We start from the raw sequence: 9,923 nt of genomic DNA, 5'->3' as shown, positions 1-9,923 counted from the left end.
TTGTTCACTCAGAGGGTGGTCTGTATCTGAAATGAGCTGCCAGAGGAAGCTATGGAAGCAGGCACAATTTTGATGTTCAAAAGACATTTTTGGAGGCTGAAGTTTGGGCCTGCAGCTGACAATGCCCAAAAATGTAGAGATCAAAGCAGCACTTCATCAATTCGATCATCTTATTAATAAAAAAAAGACAGACAGATATTTGGACAAATGCAGTGCCCTCCATATGTTTGGGATAAAGACACTCTTTTCCTTTATTTGCTCCTCTGATCCACAGTTTAAAATCTATAATCAAACAATCAACATGTAATTAAAGTGCACATTCTGGATTTTATTCAAGGTTTTGAAATTACAGCACTTTTTATACATAGTTCCTCCATTTCAGGGCACCATAATGCTTGGGACATTAGGCTTGGTTCCAAGCTTTTGATCACCTTTGGAGTCTGCAGTTGCCATTTTTCCCACAAGAGGACCAGAGTTATGCCAATGGAAGTCAAAGAAGCCGTTATGAGGCTGAAAATCAAGAGCAAAACAAAAGAGACCTCACCCAAATCTTAGGATTACCAAAAGCAACTGTTTGGAACATTATTAAGAAGAAAGAGCGTACTGGTGAAAGAGTGCACCTTAATTACAAATGAATTGTTTAAAACTGTGGAGCAGAGGGGCAAAGAAAAGAAAAAAGTTAATTGTTCCAAACATTATGGAGGGCTCTATAGATGGACAGGAAGGGCTTAGATGGACCAAAATAAGCCATTCTAGTTGGCAGGAATGGGATGAGCTGAAGTGTCTGTTCTGTACCATATGACTAGATTTCTTCTGACAGTTCTTCCCATACATCCGCCATCCACTGTGTGAAAAAGGTAGGTGATGGTCAGAATGGACATGTGGGCTGAAGTCCTGTGTCTGTGCTGGACGATTCGAATAGTGTTGTCCCTCAATTTAGTGGGATAAAAACAATGGCCAAAACTCTTCATCCTGGCTTGAAATGTCGAACCATTCTTTTTCTCCCACTGACGCTGCTCGACCTGCTCAGTTCCTCCGGCATCTGCATTTTCCTGTGTGCCTCCAGTGTAGACTCTCACTTTGTTTCAGATCTCTCACTGTTATTGCTCACAGCTGCAAATGTGGCAAATTGGTAGTTACAGATTTGCTTCTCATTCCCATGGGCCCCACATCACCACCCGAAAGTCCACCGTTAAATCTGGGTGTCACGTCAGTGACAGCTGGGTGCTCTATGAGTCATACAGAGTGAAATCAATCTCTTCAACCCAACATGTCCACACCATCCAAAATCAATAGTACTTACTACCATCTCCTCTGGCAGCCCATTTCATACACCACCACCTTCTATGTAAAAAAAAAGTCACCTCGCACCTTCTTATTTACACTGTCGCTCCTTCACTTTAAACCTATGTCCCTTACTCTGGGCAAAACACATTCATCTGATCCATTCCTCTCATGATTGTTATACCTTGATGAGATCACCCCTCATCCTCCTGTATTCCAAGGAATATAGCTCAAGTCTCTGATCCTGGCAATATCCTCATAAATCTCCATTGAGCTGTTGCCTGTTGCCTAGTGAGTAACAAAAACTAAATACAATACTCCAAATGGGGCTTCACCCACATCTATTGCAACTGGTTTTGGCTCTGTATTCTGACTGATGAAGACTAATGAGCTGAAAACCTTTTAGACCAGCATATCTACCTGTGAGGCCACCTTCAAGGTACCTCATACCTGGGCAGAGTTAGACACTCAGAGGCTGGTTGAGGAATTCTGCAACTGGTTGAAACGGTCTCTGTGTAAGTGGGCAGTCATTTAGGATAGAGCTGGGGAGAACTACTTTCATTGGGAGGGCTGTGAATCTTTAGAATTCTCCACAAATTGAAGAACATGGGGACAGGGTGGGAAACTAGAGGTGGACGATTGCCCAGTCTTATCAAATGGTACAGCTGCTCAAGGAGGTTCAATGGCTTTGGCTGCTTCTTAGTTCTTATGCAACTGTATCAGTTTGCAATGGTAACTTTAGTAGAGATTGGCTTCTGTGTAAAATTAAGACCTGACCTGGGCCTGATCTGATGGATCAACCTAAACAAATGTGGACCCTAAGATTGTGCAACCTGACTTTAAATATAGCAATATCTCCAATGTTCTCTCACGCCTCTTGTTGAGCTGCTTGAGGATGAATTTCCAAATGTTGAATGAAAACAGAGGATACTAAGCAACTTGTCCTGAGCAAGTAGTGAGCTGGGATATAATAAACCAGCTCAGCAGAACCCAATTAGATGATCACAATATAGGCACTTGAATCCAATGGGTAGGTTAGTTGGGGTCTTATCTACAGAAGTCCCTCGTCTGACTGAGTGAGGAGAGTTGCTGCCTCACAGCTTGAGCAATCTGGGTTCAATCCTGACTTTGGCTGCTGTGTGGAGTTTTCAAACTCTCCCCGCTGAGTGCCTTTCCCCCAACTGCTCCGGTTTCCTCCCACATCTCAAAGCAATAGATTAATTGGCGGCTGGAAATAACCAGTAATGTGTAGATGAGTTTTAGAATCTGGAAGCAATTGAGGGGAATGTACGGAGAATAAAAATAGTTGAATGTAATGTAAATGATAATCATAATGAGCTGATTGTCATACAAATTGTGCAATGTACAAATGCAACTTAATTCTTACTTGCTGCAGCTGAACAGGAACTCTATAATTGAACTAAATAGACAACAAATACAAAAAAATAAGATAATACAAATTTTGTTATTCCTGCCTGTACAAAAAATCTGATCGCAATAGTGCAGACAATCCTTTGTGGTGTCAGAGCAGTCTCTGGTTAGTGTAACCAGGGGAGGCTCAAGAGACTGACAGCTGTTAGAAATAAACTGTTCTTGAACCTAAAGAAGCCAGTCTTCAGACTTCTGTACCTTCTGCCTTAGAAGAGGTTGTCTTTGATAGGCAAACCAATTCTGAAACCAATCGTTCAATTCACCATGGATCTCATTCAGCTTTTGACTGCCATCAGTGAGTCATGCATTATAGAAGAGGTCATTCAATACATTGTCCCCATGCTGGTTCTTTGAAGGAGCTCTCCCATATTTCCTTCTATTTTCTCACCAGACAGATATTTTTACTTTACAAAGTCCCGGTATTTATCCTATTCTACTATCAATATTAAAGCATTTACTTCCACTGAACTTTCAAGTGATATGATCAGCTCCATGAATGGCTGAGTTAAAACAGTCCCATCTTCTTACTGGCCATTACCCTAAAGTCATTAAATCTCACAGCTCCATTCAGACTAACAGGTTCCCCTGAGACACAGAAGAGAATGAACCTTCTTTCTCTAATTTGACAGGGATCAGTAAGTCATGGGATGATTAAATGGTGCAGTTTTGGTTGAGACAATGGCCAGTGGAGCAACAGGAAATGTTCTCCTGTCCCAGAGGTATGTGTGGGAAGAGGTAATCAGTTCCTCAAGTTTTTCTCACTCTTCATGGCTGAGCTATGCTGGCCTCCTCTGCGCCAGTTCCCATTAACCCTCAATTTCTCAATCTTTGAAATATTTCTCTCCACCTTTAATATATCTAGTGATATGGTCTCTACCACTGTCAGGGACAGAGAATTCCAGAGATTCACAACTGCCTGTGGTGAATGTCTGCCAAGCTGCCTGTCTCCCCTCTGCTGAGCCTTGCTGTACTAAGATTGGCTGTGCATTATCTCTACTGTTAAGAAATCAGACTGCTCAAACTACAGGGGCATCACGCTGCTCTCCATTGCAGGCAAAATCTTCGCTAGGATTCTACTAAATAGAATAATACCTAGTGTCGCCGAGAATATTCTCCCAGAATCACAGTGCGGCTTTCGCGCAAACAGAGGAACTACTGACATGGTCTTTGCCCTCAGACAGCTCCAAGAAAAGTGCAGAGAACAAAACAAAGGACTCTACATCACCTTTGTTGACCTCACCAAAGCCTTCGACACCGTGAGCAGGAAAGGGCTTTGGCAAATACTAGAGCGCATCGGATGTCCCCCAAAGTTCCTCAACATGATTATCCAACTGCACGAAAACCAACAAGGTCGGGTCAGATACAGCAATGAGCTCTCTGAACTCTTCTCCGTTAACAATGGCGTGAAGCAAGGCTGTGTTCTCGCACCAACCCTCTTTTCAATCTTCTTCAGCATGATGCTGAACCAAGCCACGAAAGACCCCAAAAATGAAGACGTTGTTTACATCCGGTACCGCACGGATGGCAGTCTCTTCAATCTGAGGCGCCTGCAAGCTCACACCAAGACACAAGAGAAACTTGTCCGTGAACTACTCTTTGCAGACGATGCCGCTTTAGTTGCCCATTCAGAGCCAGCTCTTCAGCGCTTGACGTCCTGCTTTGCGGAAACTGCCAAAATGTTTGGCCTGGAAGTCAGCCTGAAGAAAACTGAGGTCCTCCATCAGCCAGCTCCCCACCATGACTACCAGCCCCCCCACATCTCCATCGGGCACACAAAACTCAAAACGGTCAACCAGTTTACCTATCTCGGCTGCACCATTTCATCAGATGCAAGGATCGACAATGAGATAGACAACAGACTCGCCAAGGCAAATAGCGCCTTTGGAAGACTACACAAAAGAGTCTGGAAAAACACCCAACTGAAAAACCTCACAAACATAAGCATATACAGAGCCGTTGTCATACCCACACTCCTGTTCGGCTCCGAATCATGGGTCCTCTACCGGCATCACCTACGGCTCCTAGAACGCTTCCACCAGCATTGTCTCCGCTCCATCCTCAACATCCATTGGAGCGCTTTCATCCCTAACGTCGAAGTACTCAAGATGGCAGAGGTCGACAGCATCGAGTCCACGCTGCTGAAGATCCAGCTGCGCTGGGTGGGTCACGTCTCCAGAATGGAGGACCATCGCCTTCCCAAGATCGTGTTATATGGCGAGCTCTCCACTGGCCACCGTGACAGAGGTGCACCAAAGAAGAGGTACAAGGACTGCCTAAAGAAATCTCTTGGTGCCTGCCACATTGACCACCGCCAGTGGGCTGATATCGCCTCAAACCGTGCATCTTGGCGCCTCACAATTTGGCGGGCAGCAACCTCCTTTGAAGAAGACTGCAGAGCCCACCTCACTGACAAAAGGCAAAGGAGGAAAAACCCAACACCCAACCCCAACCCACCAATTTTCCCCTGCAGCCGCTGCAACAGTGTCTGCCTGTCCCGCATCGGACTGGTCAGCCACAAACGAGCCTGCAGCTGACGTGGACTTTTACCCCCTCCATAAATCTTCGACCGCGAAGCCAAGCCAAAGAAGGACACTCCCCTTGGATATAACTGTATATGCATCTATTGTCTTTCATTATTGTACCAGGAGTTTCTGCTAATAAAAGCCATGATTATTGTATGACCACATCATCTTTGTCTACTTCATCAACTGGCACTTCACCCCCTGAGAGAAGGAATCACTGCACCTCAGCCCCTTAGTTTGTAACTACCTCCCTTATTTGTAACTCTCCCATACTTTCTCAACACTACCCTGTCCAGCCCTCTTTGGGTCTTGTCTTAGAGAGGATGGTTATGATGCATTCACTAAGTTACTGGATCAGTAACCCAAAGAATTGGACCGGAGCTGTCAGTTCAAACCCCACCGTGAGAACAGTGGAATTTAAACCCAGATAATATTCTGGATTTTCCAAAATAATTGGCAGTCTTAGTGATGACAAAGAAAAGGTTGGACAGGTATATGGATGAGAAGAAGATGGAGGGTTATGGGCATTGTGCAGGGAGGTGGGACTATAGAGGGGTGTTTGGTTCGGTGCGGACTAGAAGGGCCTAATGGCCTGTTTCCGTGCTGTAAATTGTTATGTCTAAAATCATACCTGCTTTTCTAATGTTCTGCAGGGGAGAATATCTGCAATTCTGACCTGGGTGTGGCTTCAGACCCAAAAATGACAATTTCGAAGTGTGCTGATGTCCAGACTCCCCAAGAGGGATAAATATCATAAAGGCACATCCTTAAAGAACTGATTAGTGAGAGTTCCATGTCCCTACTGTCACTCTCTTTTTCAAGCTTCTGCACACTTCAACTTCATATTCAGAAGATCTCTCCTGGAACCAGCATATCAATGCTTCTACTTTCTAAGGAGTCGGAGGAGGTTTGGCATGTTGTCAGATACGCTATCAAACTTCTGCAGGTGCACAAGTGCACTGTGGAAAGTATTCTGTCTGGTTACATCATGGCCTGGTTTGGGAATCCGAGTGTCCAGGAATACAGGAGACTGCAGAAAGTCACTGCAGTCCAACCTCTAATCCACTGCTATAAAATCAAATCCTGTGATAAAGGGGACAGCAAGGCTTCTCTTTCAGATGAGATCAATGCCTTCTGCACTCACCATCAGAACAAGGAGGAATTGAAGCGCACCCCCACATCCCCAATGATCCTATGTTGTTGCTATCTGAAGATGACGTGTGTGTGGGCCACCTTCATGAGAGTTAATTCAACAAAAGCATCCAGTCCAGATGGAGTACCTGGCCATGTATTAAAAACCTGTGCCAATCAACTGGCTAGAGTATTGATCAATATCTTCAACATCTCAATCGGACAGAGTGTAGTGACCATCTGTTTCATGAAGGCCTCAATCGTACCAGTGCCAAAGAAAGGTGTGGTAACCTGCCTAAATGGCTACCAATCAGTGGCACTCACATCTACAGTGACAAAATGTTTTGAGAGGCTGATGTCGAAGCAAAGCAACAGATCTTTAGCAAATGGTATCTCACTGACTCTATATATACACCTGGAATATTTGAACAGCAAAGATGCATATAGTACATCAGTATAACCAGCTATGCCCTGTCTTCTTGTGGGTTTTGTGAAGCAATCCACGCTGCAAGCCTACACAGGCAAGGCTCCTCAACTCTTCCTCCGTTACACTGGTGCTGCCTCCTGCACCCACGATGAGCTGACTTTTACCCTGACCTCAAATTCACTTGGTCCATCACAACGGCACTCTCCCCTTTCTTCTCTATTTCAGGAGACAAACGTTCTACAGATATTTTTTTACAAAAGTACCAATTTCCACAACTACCTCGACCACACTTCTTCACACCTAATCCCCTGAAAGGATTCTATTCCTTTTCCCTCAATTCCTCTGTCTTCATCATATCCGCTCCCAGATCTAAATCATCTGAGATGTCCTCCTTCTTCAAAAAATTTGGCTTCTCCTCTACCACTATCACCTTAGCCCTTGTGCTAGCCCTTGACCAGCTGAGTTTCTCCAGCATTTTGTTTTTTTTAGATAAACAGCACTTTCCCACATCTCCTCCATTTCCTACGCATCTGCCCTGGCCACCTCTGCCCCTAGACACAACAAACAAGATTCCCCTTGTCCTCAGCTACCATCCCAGCAGTCTCTGTGTCATCCTCTGCAATTTCCATCACATACAACATGATCTCACCACCAGACACATCTTCCCCTCTCCTCCCATATGTGACTTCCATAGGGACCACTCCCTCCTTTACTCCCTTCTGGAGATTTTTTTTGGGGGATAAATTGGTAAAATTATATACATACACATACTTTAAAACAGATCTTATTTGAAATACTGAAGAATTCAAATTCAGTGAGTTTACAGAAACTGCACATTTCACAAGTAGGTGCTAATTGAAATGATGTCATGAAATGAATAAACCATTGTCTTGGAAGAGTCAGGTTGTTTGTATTAAAACAACAGATGGACTCGAAGACTGACTCCTATTGTTTGCTGGAGAAAGAGGGGGTTTTGTAAGTGAGAGAAAGAAGGATATGTGGCTGGCAGCTGGAATCTCAGATGGAGGGAGAGAGAGACACACACACACAGCTGAAACAAGCAGGAGAAGCTTGTTGGAACTGAAACAGAAGCTCCAGTGGTGGATAGTTGGAAGTGCTATCTGTTTGATGTTTCTCTTGGAATAAGTGGAACAGAAAGGAATTCTGTGATAGTCTGAAAGAAAGAGGTTATCATTTGGAGAACCCTGATGGGGCAAGTTTCATCAGTGAGACATTAAGGTGACTAATGATGGTACCTCAAGTTGTGGAAATCCTGAAACAACACATCTCACTCTGCAAACCTACAAGAATCTTCCTGAGTGGTAAACATTTACCTTTCGAGCACCAAAGCCTGGTGAACTTTATACATGTTAAATTATGTGCACATTATAAGAATTGCCTGCAACAAGTGAACTTGGAAGAATGAGAAGTGATATTGAACTGAGAACCAAAGAAATTTTCTTAAATTTGGACACACATTGCATACACGTGTGCTTAGAATTAGAAGGGGGTCAATTTGGGTTAGTTAAGTTAATAGTGATAATTTAAGTTTGATTCTGATTTCATGTTTAAAAATAATTAAAAACAACCTTTGTTTAAGTAACCATTTGTTGTGGTGAATATCTATTGCTACTGGGTTTTTGGGCTCCTTACACCTCACTAATCATCCACTTGGCACCTTCCCCTGAGGCTGTGGGAAGTGCCACATTTGCCCCCATACCTCCTCCCTCACCAAACAGCCCTTCCAAGTGAAGCTACACCACATGAATCTGTGGGAGTTATCTACTGCATCTGGTGCTCCTGTTGTGGCCTTCTCTACATTGGAGAGACTGGACCCAGACTGGGAGATCATTTTGCTGAACACCTTTGCTCTGTTCACATCAATAACAGGGATCTCCCAGTGGCCAACCATTTAAATTCTGTGCCCGACTCCCACGCCGACTGTCTGTCCATGGCCTCATGCACTGCCAAATCAAAGTCACCTGTAAATTGGAGGAGCAACACCCAATATTCTGTCTGGACATATTCCAACTGGATGGCATTGAGATCGACTTCTCCATTTTCTGTTAAACCACTCCCCATTCTCCCTCTCTTCCCTGTTCCTCTGTCTCCTTTCCTCCAGCTCTTCACTCCCTTCCCTCTCCATTCATAGAGCCATTCCCTCCCCCTTGTATGCTGTCATTGTGGGCCTGTACTTCTCCCCCTGCCCCTCCCCCATGTTATTCAGGTGCCTGTCTACATTTTTTCATTCCTTGATGGAAGGGCTCAGGCCTGAAATGTTGATTATGCATCTTTGCTATATAAGGTACACTGTTTGACCTGCTGAGTTTCTCTAGCATTGTATTTTTACTCAATCATGGTATCTCCAGACTTTTGTGTTTTACTGGAAACATCAAGATGCTCTTTATTGATAATAGCTTGGCATTCAATACTGTAATCCTATCAAAACTAATCAGTAAACTCCAAAACTTGGTCTCAGTACCCCATTGTGCAATTGGATCTTGGATTTCCTCACTTCTGGACCCCAGTCAGTGCTTATTAGCAAGAACATGTCCTCCATCAGCATTGGAACACCACAGCAATGCGTACTTAGCCCTCTGCTCTATGCACTTTATACCTATAACTGTGTGGCTAAGTACAACAAAAACACCACATAGAAGTTTGCCACAGTAGTGGGCTGTATGAAAGGAGGTAATGAGTCGGCATACAGGAGGGAGATTGGAAACTTTCCTGAATGGTGTATTAACAACAACCTCTCACTCAATGTCAACAAGGCCAAGAAACTGATTGTAGACTTCAGGAAAGGAAGATGAGGTATACAATCCAGTGATCATTGGGTGATCAGAGGTGGAAAGAGCCAGCAACTTTAAATTCCTGGGAGTCGTCATATCATTGTGAAGAAAGCATCTCACTTCCTCAAGCTTCTGTGGTTCAGAATGACATTGGAAATCTTCTTCAGAATTGTGGTGGAAAGTGTGCTGACTGGCTGCATCACAGTCTGGTATGGGAGCAATAAATCTAAGTGAAAAATCCTGAAAAAGGTCATGGTCACAGCCAGTACATCTCAAGAATATTGACTCGGAACATTGCCATCGGAGAGCAGCAGCAATCATCAAGGATCCACACCA

The sequence above is a fragment of the Narcine bancroftii genome, chromosome 5 (genome assembly GCF_036971445.1).
Source record: "Narcine bancroftii isolate sNarBan1 chromosome 5, sNarBan1.hap1, whole genome shotgun sequence".
NCBI lineage: Eukaryota > Metazoa > Chordata > Chondrichthyes > Torpediniformes > Narcinidae > Narcine > Narcine bancroftii.
This window is presented reverse-complemented; position numbering follows the sequence as displayed.